Here is a 17,411-nt window from a genome sequence, read left to right as displayed (position 1 = left end):
GCCAAGGGGGAGCATGTAGATGGTGAAGAGGGTTGGACCGAGGACAGAGCCCTGGGGGACCCCACAGGTGACAGTGTGGGGGCGGGATTTAGCTTCCCCCAGGGCTACGAACTCAGTCCTTCCTGTAATATAAGAGTGAAACCACTGGAGGGCAGTGCCAGAGATACCAATGTCATATTGCCTATAAATGCCAAAATACATGAAGATGCATCAGGCCTGAAAGACAATAACACATTAATACAATGGATGAGTACATGACATTTTTACGACAAGATAAATCTGAATAATAAAGTCCTGAACTGTGTACATATATGAGGGTGAATGTGTGATTATATGCAGTATATGAGGGTGAATGCGTGAGTGATAGACACCATAAAAAGGAAAGAAGAAAGTAAAAGGAGCTCACAGGTTCTATGTTGTGTAAAGGTTTGGTGGTACCACAGACAGCATAGAGAACACTGGAAATACTGCTGTGGTCACAAAAGGTCACAGACTCTAGAGGTTGAAGGTTTATTGCATCACTGATTGATACTTGCATATTTAAACCTTCTGCTGATTCAAGTACCATGAGGGAAACCTTTAAAGTAAACTTCAGTCTCCAGTCAAACAGGTAAATTTATCATCATAACCAGAAGTTCTGATCTAGTTAAAATGTAAGTTAAGGTCCTTCTTCATTGGGCTTTGGTTTCACCTCTGCTGTTTTCTAGATTTACTGAGGCTACTTCTTTGTAGTGTGATATTTAGGTAGCATTCAGGTGAGCATTTTAATGAGTGTCTATGTAATTATAAAGTGCTGGTTCTCTGTGTAGTTGTGATGTGGTTTAAGTTAATCTGTTTGTAATTATCTGTCGTCTATCTCTGGTTGATATCTATATTATTTGGAGAGAAAAAGGAGACATATAAATGACTGACTTCACTCTGATTTAGACCTGAGAACTTTAACCTGTGGTTCAAAGTTGCTTTGTTGTATTATAGTGTATAGAGTGTAGTTTTGAGCCCTAATCTGAGCTGATTGTGTGCTGCTGCTCTCTCTCTTTGCTATGATTTTATTGCTGTAGGAGAATATACAGATGATAAAATGTGATTAGTGGTTCATGATATAGAAGCTGAAGTGCTGATGAAGTACAAAGAGTCCAAGTATCTCGGAATCTAGCTCACGAGTGCACTTTTATTGCTGGAAATCAGTTGTGTGATTTAAAGTATTACTCACTACAAGGGAAGGCAAATGCCACAGCTGGTAAGGATGCTGTTTCTGCTCACTATGCAAAGTATACAGCAGGGGGAGCGCTTGTACCTTTATCTGCTCGTGCAGGGCAGTTAACAGGACTGCTCATTCAATTCGATTCAGTTTTATTTATATAGCACAAATTCACAATATACAGTATGTCATCTCATAGCACTTAACACGTTAAAGCACAGACCTTATCAGTGTTAAACAGAGAACCCAACAATCCAATGTTGTCTTTGGATTTCCTATGAGCAAGCGGCTGCTAACTGTGGGAAGTATCAACAACCCCCCACCCCCCGCTCCTTAAGGAGAGAAAAACCTCAGACAAACCAGGCAAAGGACAGGCACCCATCTGCATTGAGTAGTTTGGGTGAGAGTGGGGATGAGGGGGGGTGGAGGGGGTAGCAAGATAGCAGATGGACAGCATGCAATACAAACAGAACTCTGGGTTAATTCAGGATGATATGGTACAACAACTTCTTTAAGATGGAGCTTGGTCATTGAGTTTTATACGTGAGAAGCAGGATTTTAAATTCCATCCTGGACTTTACAGGGAGTCAATGAAGAAACGCTAATATATGATCTGCCTTAGTGGTTCCTGTCAGAACTCTGGTGGCAGCATTTTGTATCAGTGGGAGGTTTTAAAGAGAGTTACTGGGACATGTTCCTGATTTTTACAACATTGTGCTGTGAGCTGTGCCTTTATAATTTTTTTTAATACTTTTAAATGATATTTTAGCCATTTGTTTGTACTTTACTTTATATTTTATTTCATATTTTATTTAACTTTACTTATTTATTAAGTTTTAGGTTCTTAGACTTTGTAGTTTTACGTTTTTATTCCATATCTCCCGTGTTTCCTCAGTGGGGGCCGGCTGCACTGGGGGCTGCAATTGGCCCTGGTTGGGATGTCTCCGTCTTGTGGCTGGCATCATCTTGGCCAAGTCGGGGGTCTATAAGACTGTTTTGCTGTGTGGGCCCCTCACTGTCCTTGTGGTGGGGCATACCCGGGCGGAGGCATCAGGCCCTGTGCTGTAGGCGGCCTAGCGTTTACTGACCTGGCTCCTCTGTACTCAGCCACGCGCTTTTAAGATTACTTCATCTGTGTGTGTGTGTGTGGGTGTGTGTGTGTGTGTGTGGTGTGTATTTGGTGTGTGTGTGTGTATGTGTTGGGGTTGGAGATGGGGCGGGGGGAGGGGACTGTTTTTAACATGTATAGCACTTTGTGCTGCATTTTAATGTATGAAAAAGTGCTCTATAAATAAAGTTTGATTTGATTTGATTAATTCACTGTGTTAGACATAAATACTTGGAAATGAAAGCTGAAATGTTGATCTCTTGTCTCGTATTCATCGTTTGATGTCAAATCCAAGTGTTTTCAGTCTACTGCAAAAATGAAGGAGTTGGCCTCACTGTTCCGATACTTTTAGAGGGGAGTGTAGCTGAACATATGACACACCAAGCAAGAGAGAGTGAGAATGAAGCAAAGGGAGAGTCAGAAGCCATGTTTAACTTGTTAGCTGCTAGACTAACACATCCAAAAAACCAAGTTATATTAAGATCTCCAGGGCCGTTTTGAGGGCTGCACAGTGAAGCAGTGGTTACCACTTTCGCCTTGCGGCAAGAAGGTTCAAATCCCGGGGTGGGCCTGGGATCTTTCTGCATGGAGTTTGCATGTTCCCCCTGTGCATGCATGGGTTTTCTCCGGGTACTCCGGCTTCCTCCCACAGTCCAAAAATATGCTGAGGTTAATTGGTCACTCTAAAATTCCCTGTAGGTATGAATGAGAGAGTGATTGTTTGTCTGTATATGTAGCCCTGCGACAGACTGGCGACCTGTCCAAGGTGTCCCCTGCCTTCGCCCGAGTCAGCTGGGATAGGCTCCAGCACCCCCTGTCACCCTCGTGAGGATAAAGCGGTGTATAGAGAATGGATGGATGAAGGCCATTTTGAACACAAGGGCTTCAGGAGCAGCCTGTGTAGTAATTTAATGGATTGTCCAGACAGATATTAGCGCCGCGGAGGACCTCACATGTTGGTCATCACCACAGCCCTCCGTCTGCACCAGGCAATAATTTGATTAACCCTCGTGTCGTCCTGCGGGTCAAAATTGACCCGTTTTAAATTTTGAAAATGCATAGGAAAAAATAATTTTACAGTGAAACTTCTGATGTCCACATTTTCGATATTTCTGGGAAATCTTTGAATATTTTTTGGTGGGAAAAAAAATAAATGTTAATGTTTCTTTAAGAACATTCACAAAAAATTAACCAAAATCCAGCAAATTTCGTTGGATTTTGGTTAATTTTTGTGAATGTTCTTAAAGAAAATATTAGATGTTTTACTGATTTATATGTAATCACTTTAGATATTTTTAGGATTTTTTTGGAAGATTTTTACTCATTTTTTGAAAATATTTGCAAAATTTTTCTTGCCAAATTTAGGGGGATTTAAAAAAAAACTTTAAGGGAAATATTTAAGGAATTATTGGAATTTTCTTCCTGAAGGTTTTGTAAATTTTCAGAAATTTGGGAAATTTTTTGCTGATTTTTTTTCAGACAAGGAAACAATATTTTTTGGTGACTGTAAAGGAGGACAACAGGAGGGGTAATTGTTTGGCAAGACTCTTAAATGACAAAAACCATCTGTCAAGTAATGCAACTACAATTTTCACATCTGTAAAATATAGCACATTGCTTTGTAAGATTGTAAGCAAAGGAAAAGGACTTTATGGGAGCATTTATAATATATCAATGGCCTTGATTGTTCAACATAGAGTCTAAAGCATGTGTACAAACTGATACCTCAAAGAAGCTCCTCAGCCGACGGGGCTGACTCGTGGAAAATGAGCACAATTAGATTGTCTGCTGTTGAAATTAGGTTAGCTGAAGGAAAGAACACTCACTGTAGTATAATGAAGTTCTGATAAGCTAATGTTACCCAACTGATGAGGGGGTGAGGTGGGGCAGCGGCGCATGACACAAGACACATAGTGTCAGACTTTTCTCCTTATTTTTAATGTTTCTTCTGTTTTTACTCCTTACCCTATGTTTCTTGTTGTTGCCCCTGTTTGTTCTCTCTGTCTTTGGGTGTGTGTCTGTCCAGAGTCTGAAACTACAACCAACGGGAAACCCCTTTGCTTCAAGTTTGAAGTCTTTGCTTTGTCCTTCCAGCCTCGCTAGCTCCATGCTATTTCTCCCTCTGTGTTCTCCCTTCTTCATCAGCTCAGTTCACCCTGCCTGCCGTGGTCTCAGCTCTGCACTTCCGCAATCAGCTTTGTCTTTGCAGTCTGCGTCAGCCTGAAAACCATTTCCCTGCGTCCATCCATCCATACACCTCTTAATCCTCATTAGGATCACAGAGGGGGCTGGAGTCTATCCCAATTTAGGGCGAAGGAAGGGACAAATTCACACCTATGGATAATTTAGAATCACCAATTAACCTCAACTTGTTTTTAGAAGCATGCTCAGGGAGAACACATAAATAGACGTGGCACGACTCAGGAATCTTCTAGCTGTGAGGCGACAGTGCTAACCACCAAGACGCTGTTTAGCGCATTTGCCTGCCGGCCAGACAAAATCTCCTGCCTGCCACGCTTCACTGGGAGCTTCAACTCACCTCTGCACCTGGCTTACCATTCACATTCCTCAATAGCACTGTCATACCCTCCACCCATACTTTTGCTTAGCTGGCAGCTCTCACTCCGTTTCCCCTTTCTCTTACTAGTGGTGAATGAGTGTGTGTGTGTGTGTTTCTCACTGGTTAATCAGCAGATTGAGGACACCTGCAGCGGGGAGTGGCTCACCTGCCCATTGTCTTCTCCTGCCACAAAAGAAGGGCTTGATCTTCATTTAGTGCTGGTCCATTGTGCACAACTTGTTCAACTCAGGCTCTCTGCTCGATCTAGCCTGCTGTTTCTGTGCCTGATTCTCTGTCGCCATTCTCCGCTTGGACACCTGTGCTGATCATCACAAACCACTTCCAAATGAATCCTGATTTGTCTCTGCCATTCACCGTTCTCCACACAATCCGAAGGCCCACACTTCCAAGCCACGCCACTCATCCCCTCTGCTTGCATTTCCCTGATCACTCTCTCTACTGTTAGCTAAGTGGTTGCTTTTCTTAGTGCGCTTCTGTTCCTTGACTTGATTTCCTGTGTATTGTTCCATGTGTGCGTAGTTGTATTTTGTATTCCCTGCTCCTGTTCACTTTCCCAGCCCTGTTATGCTCGGTTCTGGTTATTTCCCTACATGGATAACTTTAGATTCTTGTGATTAAGTCTAATTAATTTGGCAGTTGGGTTCAGTTTCACCAGCCACAGTCATGTAGGATTGATGCCAGACTTGTTGAATCTAGCATCACTAAAATAAAACCTGTCTGGCATTGTGGAGGAGCTAACAAGTCTCAAAAAGCAGCATGATTCCAGTTCTGAAGAGATTCAAGAACAGATGTAAAACAAAGTCATTGACATTTATCAGTCTGGAGGGTAATCGCAGTGGTGCCGAACAGTGGTGAACCTTCATTTCTCCAAGAGCACGTCCGTATCTCATCCAGGAGATCACAAAAGAACCTAAACGAACATCAAAAGATCTATAGACCTCACCGGTTTCAGTTAACGTCTGTCTACATGATTCCACAATAAGGAAGATGCTGGGAGAAAATAGATCCATGGGAGAGTTGCCAGGAACAAACCACTCCTGACCAAAAAGAGCATAAAGTTCACCTGGTATTTGCAAAAACATATCTGAATGCGCTTCAAAACCTTTAGTATACCATACTGTAGACTGACAAATCAAAGGTGGAACTTTGTGGAAGACATGAGTCCCGTTACATCTGGTATAAAGGTAATACTGCATTTCACAAGAAGAACATGATACCAACGGTGAAACATGGTGCTTTGCTTCCACAGGACCTGGATGACTTGTCATAACTAACAGCCATGAACTCTACTCTCTATCAGAAAATCCTCCTAGAGAAAATCCACCATCAGTTCATGACCTAAAGCTCAACACAAATGGGTTCTGCAGCATGACAATGACTCAAAGACACAAACAAGTCCACCTCTGAGTGTCTCAAAAAGAACAAAATTAAGCTTTTAGACTGACTGAGTCAAGTCCAAACTTCAATCCAATTAAGATGCTGTGGCAAGACCTTATAAAGGCAGTTCATGCTGGAAGCCATCTGTGATTGAATTAAAACTATTCTGCAGAGAACAGTGGGCTAAAATTCCTCCATGGTGATGTAAAAGACTGATCACAAGCTGTAACAAACATTTCACAGCAGTTGTTGCGAGCAGTTATTAGGTTTAGGTGGGCAATTACTATTTCACAGTGGTGGTTAATCACAATAAATCATCAGTTAAAAACTGCATTTTGTGTTTTATGGGTTATCTCTGTCTAATATTCAATAAATATAAATATTAGTTTGATCATCTGGAACATAAAAATGTGAGAAATATGCAAAAAAATAGAAGATGTCAGTAGGGGGGGCAAAAACCTTTTCATGGCACTATATATATATATGCCCTTGATGGTTATTATTGTTGCTCCTGTAAAAACTATCAGCAATGCAGCAATGTGTTGCTGCCAAGAGAGAGGAAGGGGATTTCTCAGAGAAAAACATTGGCATTCTGTGGACAGCACACACTTCATTAGCTAATGCTTCTGTCAAAATAATCAATTCAGTCTGACAAGACAGACCCAGACATCCTTTTGCATTTCCACCAGGCTGCCCTTCACCTCAGTTTGACTGTAACTCACTTCCCCAAAACACGATCCCATTCTTGTTCTTTTTTTTCCCATTGATATGTCTCTGCAATGTGAAAATTCTGTTTAGTTCACTCAAACTGCTGCAAAAGCCAAATGCATTCATTCTTGACACTGGAACAACACAGCTAGACAATAAAATATGGTTTTATTAGCAGGTTAAGCCAACATTTATGTTCTAGATGCTGCAACTATTTTGGTTGGTCAGTTGCAGTTGTTATTCCAGTAAGCTTTGTTAAGAGTTTGTCACAGAGAGAAGCATTTGAATTCATTTAAAGTCTTTTAAATATTTTTTTTAGAAAACTTTTCAAGATGTGTGGTGCTTGATATTGATCAAGTCATTGTGCTAGATAGATAATGTGATTGAAGATTGTGAATGAAGGACACAGCCACAGGGATTTTTAAAACCCCCACTAATACCAGGAAGACCCCAAAGTATTGGTCAAAAATAGACTTGGCATTAGACTAGCATCTTATGACACTATTTAAACTCAGTTTAAAATCTAGTGTGTGCTTGAACCAGAGGTGGAGGACTCGAATAATGTGACTTGAGGCAGACTTAAGTCACAAGTGTGAGGGCAGGGTTCTTTGATTAACATTGTAAAATGGAGAAAGATTATCCAAGAGGAATAAAACATAGTTTTAAATATGTGCATGTTTGGAGATATTGAGAAGTGACGTCCCTGAAAACTTATTGCAAGAATTCTCTTTCATTCTCGTGCAATAGTGCAAACATGTCAGTCTAGTAAGATGCGGCAGGCACTCAAAAATAATAAAAACAAAGTGACCATCCCTGGCTGTGATGTCGGACATTACCTTATTGGTGACCCAGCCTCCCCCATGCAGAAGTGGCTCATGAAGCCGTTTTGTGACTCTGGCAGATCAACTCCTGAAAGGCACACATACAACTACAGGCTGAACAGTGCACGATCTGTGATAGAAATGGTTTTTGGGAGAATAAAAAGACAATGCAGGTGTCTCCGATAAAGGAATGACTGCAAGCTTCAGCTGAGCAGGAAATTGGCACTGGCCTGCAGTGTAACTCATATTTGTGAGGAACATGGGGATATCTTAATTGAGGAGCCCCCAGACAGACATGGAAACTATCACCTGTGCATTCAGAAAGGACTGACATTATGGGCAGTGGTTAGCGTTGTCGTCTTGAAGACAGAAGATCCCTGGTTTGCCTCCCAGCCTGAGATCTTTCTGCTGGAGCTTGCGTGTTCTCCCTGTGGGTTTTCTCCTGCTTCCTCCCACAGTCCAAAAACATGCTGAGGTTAACTGGTGATTCTAAATTGTGTGTAGATGCGAGTGTGATTGTCTCAGCTTTGATGAAACATTTTAGCAATGGGGATGAGTGATTGCTGTTCTATCCAAATTGTCATGAGACATTGACATTTTTATTGTAATATACCCACAGCTGTTGTTAGCTTTAGTGTCAATAAGTTGTTTGAGATGAGGAAATCACTAATGCATGCTTTTACTTTCATGATATATCACTATAGCATGAACTTTTAACATTTTCCATAAATTGCACCCAATCATAATAATCCAGGATATGTGAGATAAAAGTCCGCTTCCTCTTTCCTGCACAAAGAACCCAAAAAAGTTTTAACACGGTTAACTTAAAGTAAATGTATTTTGCAATTTTAGGGTGGGCCAAAAGATAACATGTTGATCATGGATGTCTGCATAGTCTAAACAAATCTTACTTGATTTGGTCTGTCGAAAGGAGGAGGAGGACGTGGATGAGCGGCAGGACGGGAACAGCGATCTGCAGACTAGTGATCCTGGAAGCTGGGCCTCATCATCCAAGGCCGACAACTCTAAATAAAATCAACAAGAAACGTTGTGGTAGCATCTGTATTACAAATCACTTACTCCATTAACTGATTAATTATTGCTTTTGTCCATACAATGTCAGAAAGTGGTACAAAAAATACCTATAGTAATTTCCAACAGTGCCAAATGCCTTGTATTATTTGAGGCACAACTACAAACCACCAAAAAAAATTGTGTTTAAGAAATCAGTGCATTGAATTTCCACAAGAACAACCAGCATTTTACCTTGAAATTATAAAAATAGCTGCACATACCAGTACTCTTTACATCGTGTTGCTTCTGTTTTTACAAAACAGAAGCAACACATAAATTGGAATGTGTTAGCGATGATTAAGAGTTTATTGGTTCTTCAAGGGAAATTAAAGGAGAACTTCGGTTTTTTTCAACCTGGGGTCTGTTTTCATATGTCATTTCATACATGTGAGTGATGGAGAAATGAATTTTCAACATAGCTCCAGTATTTAGCCAGGCAGGCAGCTTAGCAGCTCAGCTAGCGAAAAGTATGGGGCAAGTGCCCCCCCCCCGCGCGTCAAAGTCCACCCTAACCAAAACACCGGTTTTGGCGCGAGCTCTCGCGCGATTTCGTAAAGAAATTTGCGTTCTAGCGTCCTGAGATTTGGATACAGACCACAACAAAGAGCGATCGCCAGGTAATGTGGAGGTTTTCGTTCACTTCTCATCTCTAGTATGTTGTGGGACACTCATTGAGACTATCTGAGCCGGTCAGTGTGGGGAAAAAAGCACGTTAGGGCGGACTTTGATGCGGGGGGGCCACTTGCCCCATACTTTTCGCTAGCTGAGCTGCTAGCTGAGCTGCTAAGCTGACTGCCTGGCTAAATACTGGAGCTATGTCGAAAATTCATTTCTCCATCACTCACATGTATGAAATGACATATGGAAACAGACCCCAGGTTGAAAAAAAACGAAGTTCTCCTTTAAACTGTCTAATAGAAATTGTCACAGTGTAAAATCTTCATCTACCCTGCAGATAGGCTATTAGGACAAAACAACTATGTTTTTTCACATAAAGAAGATATCAGAAATTTGCCTTCCTCCTTAGGAAGAGTTTCTTTGTAGATCGTGCTGTTTTATCAGACTTGTGCACTGCAACAGAGTCATGACCCCACAAAGGTGTTGAGAGATCCTCCCCATAACTTAATGCCTGCAGTTGCATGAATGGCAACATCTGTCCAGAATGTCCCCTGCCTTCAAACCCAGTCATCTGGCTCCAGCTCCCCCGCAACCTTACAGAGGATTAAGTGGTGTATAGGCAATGGATGGATGGGTAAAGATTTCCATGACAGGATGTGCAAAAATTAACTGTAGTCTCCTAAGCCACAGCTAAATATGCAGCAGCATTAGTTTTTTTTTCTGTTTATAACTTACAGTTTAGTTTCTTTTACTGAAAAGAGCCACGCCCTCTGATTGCAACAAATGTTATGTCGGAAACAGCAATCAAAAAGGCATAGAACCCAAGTGAAGGTGCACTGTCTGTCTTTTAATTAACTGATTTTATGGATAGCCAGAGATGTGTGCGTTGTTTACCTGAGGGAGAGATAGCAGCAGGATAGGAAGAAGAAAAGCTAGCAGAGGCAACATCATGTTCTGGACAATTACCTTCTGGGAAACTTGGATTTGTGTACAATTTTCTCAGAGTTTAAACAATTCGATATACTGCATTATAATAATGAACTGAACTACTCCTGTCTGATAATATTTATGTGCTGGGCAGAGCTTTCATCACAAACTTCCATCATGTTCAGACTGGCCATCACACACCTTCCGTTTTGTTCCATTTAGTAACAGCTGTGAGTCAGGACCAGCAATCAGTAGGAGGGCAGAGTGATGTGAATCCTCTCCACACACACACGCTCACACTCAGTCGCAAACACACACACAGATACAAACACACACACTTCCTCCTGTCTCTCTCCATAGTATAGCAGCTGTTGCTTTCGCCAGACTCTTTACCAAAATGAATTATTCACCTCCAGTAGACAGTCAGTCATACACACAGCAGCAGCGGTGCCTTTCTTCATTCAGTGTAGCTGATTCTTATGGGAGATTCAAGATATTTACTGTGTATGCTCAGCATTAACTATCAGGCCCGCTTACAGTCTGCAAAACACACTTTAGTCTATATATATGAAAACCAAATGTACAAACCAACAACTGACGAAGAAAATCCAGTGGGTAGACAGGAGAGAAAAAGGCAGGGCAGCAAACAAAGGGTTAATGAGCAACAAAACAGGATGAACTGGCACAAGACAAGGGAAAAACCAGACTCTATACACAGCGATGTAAATGGCAAGACAAAGACACAGCCCCAACTAATGAGGGTAATCACAAAGGGAAGGAAAAGAGGAGCAACGAACAGAAGTAAAAATGGAAACAGAATATGAAGAAAGGCAATTTAACAAAAAACAGGATATAACTGACAAGTAAGATGAAACCTAAACGTAGACAAACACAAAAAACAGAATAAGAGAAAAACACTGGAATGAATCACAAAATCAAAACAAAACCCAAGATCGTGACACTTCTTCTAAAAAATGTCATCAGCCTCTTCGCTTAATGTGAAAACTAGCTGTGGGTTGAGTTTTAGCAACACATACAGCAGATTAATGTGTACATGCCTGTATGTTTAGACAGTATGATTCAATTTGAGCTATCTGTCTTTTTTTTGGTTATTGTACACAGACCTTCAGGCTGCAAAAAAACAGATTTAAATGTTCTGATGTGACATTATAAATGTTATTCTGCACAACAAACTGCTGCGTTTGTTCACACAGAGTCAGAGTTTCTAAAGTGAAAACATTTGAAGGGAAAACATGTTACATACATTTTCACTATGAGAAAACACAACTTATTGTAAGGCGATGGCGCTAACCACCAAGTCACTATGCAGCCCCCACAAATAATCATTTTATTTAAGTGTTTATATATATTAAATTAAATTAAAGCAATAAGGCAGCATGATTCAATTTGAGATATCGGTCTTTTTCCCCAATACAGCTGAGGTGAATTACATTTAGTTTGCGGTCAGTTAAAAATATAAACTGTTTATTATATGATGCCCAATTTATACAATGAAATTCTGTTTATCATGGGATGAATTAGAAAGGGTCACCAAAGTCCCAGCTGTGACCCTAGCCTAGCCTCCTACAGACTGTACTGGTAAATATGTAAATTTGCAGAAGACTTTCAGGGCTTAGCCAGCCTAAAGACAAACAAGAGAAGACAGAGGTGGTCAAAGGTCATGCTCCAGCTGGTGACCAAAAACCCAAGCAGTGAAAAGCTGAGTTGCTGAAAGGCATTCCTCAATCAGTTTTCAGCACCAGACAGGCTCTGACTTCGAGGGTGTCGATCCTCAGGGCCAGTGACCCCCTGATTAACTTACTCAGCTGTTAGGGAATCACCGGACCAGCTCTCCATCCTTCGGGTCCGGTCCTACTGCCCCCTGAGATCTTACTCAGAGGGATGCTGCAGAACTGTTAAGCTGGTTGACGAGGAAAATTCGCCTAGCTGTCTCACTGCCTTCATCCAGATGCCTATCCCTACTTCCTCTGATAATTAATTTAACCGAGTAGCCACTTCGGTATAGTTAAATTTAACCACCAGATACACCTGTTAACGGCAGCTTTTCCTCTCATAGATCTGGCACTTGTTAAGTTGCTAGGTTTAATTCAGAGATTATGGACATATAGACAACCTCTAGGATATGTTTATACTGGGCCAACCTGACCCCTATGACTAGGTAACCTTTCAGAACCTTGCTACTATCATGCACGCTGTAAGTTAACTTATTACATCAAGAGCTAGATGTATAAGTATTTATTCAGGGATAATACAGAATAGAAATAGAATTTAAGAAATAATAAAAGAAAATAGCACTTGCAATTTGTTGTCTTTAATTGCAGAATAATACTTTATTGATATATTTTAGCAGGGCACAAGCATAGCCAATAAATCATCAGACAAATAATCAAACATTAGATAATATTCAAACCACCCTTAATCCATATCCCTACTGGTCTTATGCTTTCTTAAGAAAAAAGGGGAATGCGTGTTACCTAATGTAACGGTAATTTGGAGGGAGTAGAACAGCGGGTGTGGCCACACCCGGCCGCTCACCTGAGCCCACCAAGGAACCCAGGGGGAAGCTGGAGAGAGCGTTAGTCCAAATTTCAGGTCTGCATGTAATCCAGTTTTGGGGTTTTGGGCCAGGAAAAAAAAAACTTTGTTAATCCATTCAGGTGTTATTCCTCTGGAAATAATAGAATCCAGTGATACTCCATCAGTCCATTGTCAAGTCCCGACCACAATCCTGTAATCCTTAACAACGAATAAGATGCAGTTCCTTTAGTCCATTATTCCATCAGAACAGTCCTTCCTTCAGCAGACCAAGTTATTCCACTCAACCAGAGTTACGTGGTAATCATCCCCTGTGCTCGGACTAATGTCCGGATTGCACCTAGGCAGATACCCGCAACAATCTCCCAACTTGCATCTCGATCAGATGTAATTTATAGTTTACTGTATCTTTACCCCCTCCCAACTCACACACTTGCCCCATACACTGACCGCATGATCACCTCCACTTTTAAGGAACTGAAACTATCTGTTTTGGACTGTCCAGACAGCCCATCTTGCCCCCCCCGATCTCTCCTGTCTGCAACTCAGCACAGGCTCCTGATCAGGAAATGGAAAAGCGGATGTCAGCCTCTAACCGTCGCTGGCATCCCATTGTGCAATCTTTTGGACAATGTGTACAGACTTATTAAAAAAACCCAATCTATTCTGAGTTTAATCTTTACGGTGAACACTTGACCCTAGTTCACTTAACTCATGACTTCTCACCTCATTACAGTAGTCAAAACTCTTTCTAAAACATTCCCATTTCATAAAGCATAAGTTCCTCTTTTTAGTCAAATCTATCAAAAACATCAGTTTTCACAGTGAGTCACGCTTCTGACCTCTGCACTGTTTCAACATTAAAGAATGTAAGAATAGACACTTGGTTAGTTCACACTCATTCATTAGGTTATGGCATAATCTGATCCTAAATCACAGGTTAGAACATCACAATGTTCCCTTATTTAGCTGTTGTTCTGTAAGAGTCTCCCCTTTGTGGCTGATTCTGGGATCTCATATCTCCATGCTTCACAACAAGGGCAGGAGAAAGAACTGGTGGAAAACAAATATTTTTATTGTAAAATTTACCATCCCGCTCAACACAGTTAAAAGCTCACAATAAGCTCTGAGCTGTGCCTGCCTGCTAGTGTGGTAAAAAAAGAATAGTTCTGCAGTGATTGGCAGACACATTGGCAGACACATCATTTTACCTGTTTACAAGAAGAATACCAAAACTATGGCCTAATTATACAGACATATCCTGAATGTGGGGGAACAACACATCAGCAAATAACTTCATCAAAAACTTTGGCAATGACTTTTGGAAAAATTCACCAGGAAAACCCCCTCATTGTGTAATTCATTTTTGCTATGAATGCATTTTTAGTGTGGCAAAGTGTAAAATGAGACAGCGTGTATTTGTGTGCTGGGAATCAAAATGTCAACAACTTCATCAGAACATTTTAACCCTCGTGTCATCCTGCGGGTCAAATTGACCCGTTTTAAAGTTTGAAAATGTGGAAAAATAATATATTTTCACAGTGAAACTTCTGATGTCCACATTTTCAACATTTTTGGGAAATGATGGAAAAAGGAAATGTGAAAAAAAAATGTTTCATGTTTCAACCAAAATCCAGTGAATTTTGCTGGATTTTTTTGTGAATGTTCTTAAAGAAAATATTAAAAGTTTTACTGATATATATGTAATCACTTTAGATATTTTTAGGATATTTTGGGAAGATTTTTACTATTTTTAATAAAGCATTTACAAGATTTTTCTTGCCAAATTTGGGGGATATTTTTTAGATTTTTTAAAATAAAATTTTTAAAGGAAATTTTTAACGAAATATTGGAATTTTCTTCCTGAAAATTTTGCAAATATTCAGAAGTTTTTGGGAATTTTTTGTTGAATTTTTGGATTTTTTCAGACAAGGAAACAATATTTTTTGGTGCCCGTAAATGAAGACAACAGGAGGATTAAAGGAATGCTTAAACACGGTCAGCAGGATTCAGCCCACTTCAGTGCTCACAGAAGACTGTTTAACTGGACTTCTATTGTTTTTTTAATGTTTCCCATGAGTGTGTGTGTGTGTGTGTGTGTGTGTGTGTGTGTGTGTGTGTGTGTGTGTGTGTGTGTGTGTGTGTGTGTGTGTGTAGGTTAAAAGTTCATTAGGCTCCTGTCTTTCCTTTCTCCCACTGTTGTTGAGCTTATCAAGATTAAAGGTTTGCCACACGTTGAAGTTTTGCACATACATGTCATGATTAAAAAAAAAAGTTTAATGTACCGTGTGTCGTACTGATGTCTGGATGGGAGTGAGATAGAAGCATCCAATCACTGGATGAACGTGCAGAGACACAGAGAACCCCTGATAGCTTCCAGGCAGACTGTGGCAGGAACATACCACCCAGATGAGCCATATGTCTCTGGAAACTTTGAGACAGAAGGTGAAACAGTCTGTAAATCAAACAGTTTTTATTTATAGTGTGTGTGTGCATGCGTGTTAGAAGAACACACTACTTGGTATGAACTCCTTTATTATGGACATTTGATGCAAATATCTGTCTAATTAAAACAGCTATTATCTGTATTTCTATTAAAATAGATAAAATGACAATATGAAGACAGAGTGACAATGTGGAAGAGCTTTCTAATAGCGATGAACCCTAAATCATCAGTTTTTGTCACCTTCACAGAGTTTAATACTGAGTTTTAGCCCATTTTCTGGGTGGGCCATCCACATCTTTGCAGCTAGTTTGCTTTCACTGCTCTCATGGAGTTGTTTTCAGGTGTCTGTTTTCATAGAAAAAGTTGAGAAAATGCTAAACATTCACTCCACCCTGTTGAACAGCTTACAGCGTACAGACGCTGTAACAGACTAGCTTGTGAACATAGTGGAATCCTGAACAGACGATAAGCCTGACATTTCCCCAGGGCATTCATCATTTGCTCACAAATGCCACATCATACAAATGTAGTATTGGACATAAGTGCAGCCATCCTGTTACTAAGATGACTGTGACCTTTACCTTTGTGTGTTTTGAAATTATTTTTTTCCACAAATCTGTTTCAGATTGAAGAGTTCACGAGATGAAAAATGGTGGGTGTGATCTCCTCTGAAGGCTGGTGCTATAGAGCTGATCCTGAGCTCGTTTGACCTGGCATCAACTAGATTTTGCTGACGGTGCATCCACACTGAACATGCCCTTAGAAACAGGCAGATGTTAAGACTTGCCTTGCATTCTCCCTGACATTCACATAGGCCAAGTGCCAGAGGAACACAGTGCAGAGGACTTAGAGAGCCTTCCCTTATCATTGTCACTGGTAGCACTGACTAACTCTATGCAATAGTAGTGATCTGAAATGAATGACAACCACTGATATGGCATCATTTGGTTTGTAATAAGGAATGAATCTATGTCTGTCATGAGCTGTTCATCCTTCTGCTTTAGGCACTTAATGTCATATTGTTGAAAATTTGGTTTACTCTAAGCTCCTTCAGGGAAGTCCTTTGTGAAATTTGGTTTTCATGCACAGTGGAGTCCAAATGAAAAGCAGCCAACAAGTGCTCAGCACCTCTGGGAAGTCCTTTAATACTGTTGGAAAACAATTCAAGGAGACTACCTCATGAAGTTGACACAGAGAAGACCAAGAGTGTGCAAAGCTGTCATCAAAGTAAAGGGGGGTCTACTTTAAAGAATCTAAAATCTAAAATATACTCTGATTTGTTTAATATTTTTGCTTACCACATAATTATATATGTATTCTTTCATAGTTTTTGATGTCTTCAGTATTAATCTAAAATGTAGAAAATGATTAAAATAAGTACGTAGCACCTACCTAAGCTCTGTTGCGACCATGTACACCCTTTGATGGAAATGGTATTCTCTAATGGATGTGGCTTCTTTCGGCAGGATAATGCGTCATGCTGCAAAGCAAAAATGGTTCAGGAATGGTTTGAAGAGCACAACAACGAGTTTGAGGTGTTGACTTGACCTCCATTTCCCCAGATCTCAATCCAATCAAGCATTTGTGGGATGTGCTGGACAAACAAGTCTGATCCATGGATGCCCCACTTCGCAAGTTACAGGACTTAAAGGATCTGCTGTATACCACAGCACACCTACAGGGGTCTAGTGGAGGCCATGACTCGATTAGTCAGGGCTGTTTTGGCTGCAAAAAGAGGAATGAACACAGTACTAGGCAAGTGGTCATAATGTTAATGCCTGTTCAATGTAAACAGAACAACAAACATTCTGATGGTCCAATGCCATCGTGGACACCATCTATTTGACCCACAACCCTCAGGCAGAGGCTTCAGGTCCATCAAATCATTAACAAACAGACTAAAAAACAGCTTCTACCCCAAAACCATAAGAGAACTCTGCCAAACACTACTAGCCTACAAACAGTTCAACTCAACTTAATCTACACTGCTGATTTAT

Source organism: Acanthochromis polyacanthus, chromosome 15, assembly GCF_021347895.1.
Source record: "Acanthochromis polyacanthus isolate Apoly-LR-REF ecotype Palm Island chromosome 15, KAUST_Apoly_ChrSc, whole genome shotgun sequence".
Taxonomy (NCBI): Eukaryota; Metazoa; Chordata; class Actinopteri; family Pomacentridae; genus Acanthochromis; species Acanthochromis polyacanthus.
The sequence above is the reverse complement of the archived record's forward strand: the minus strand, read 5'-3'. Positions refer to the sequence as shown.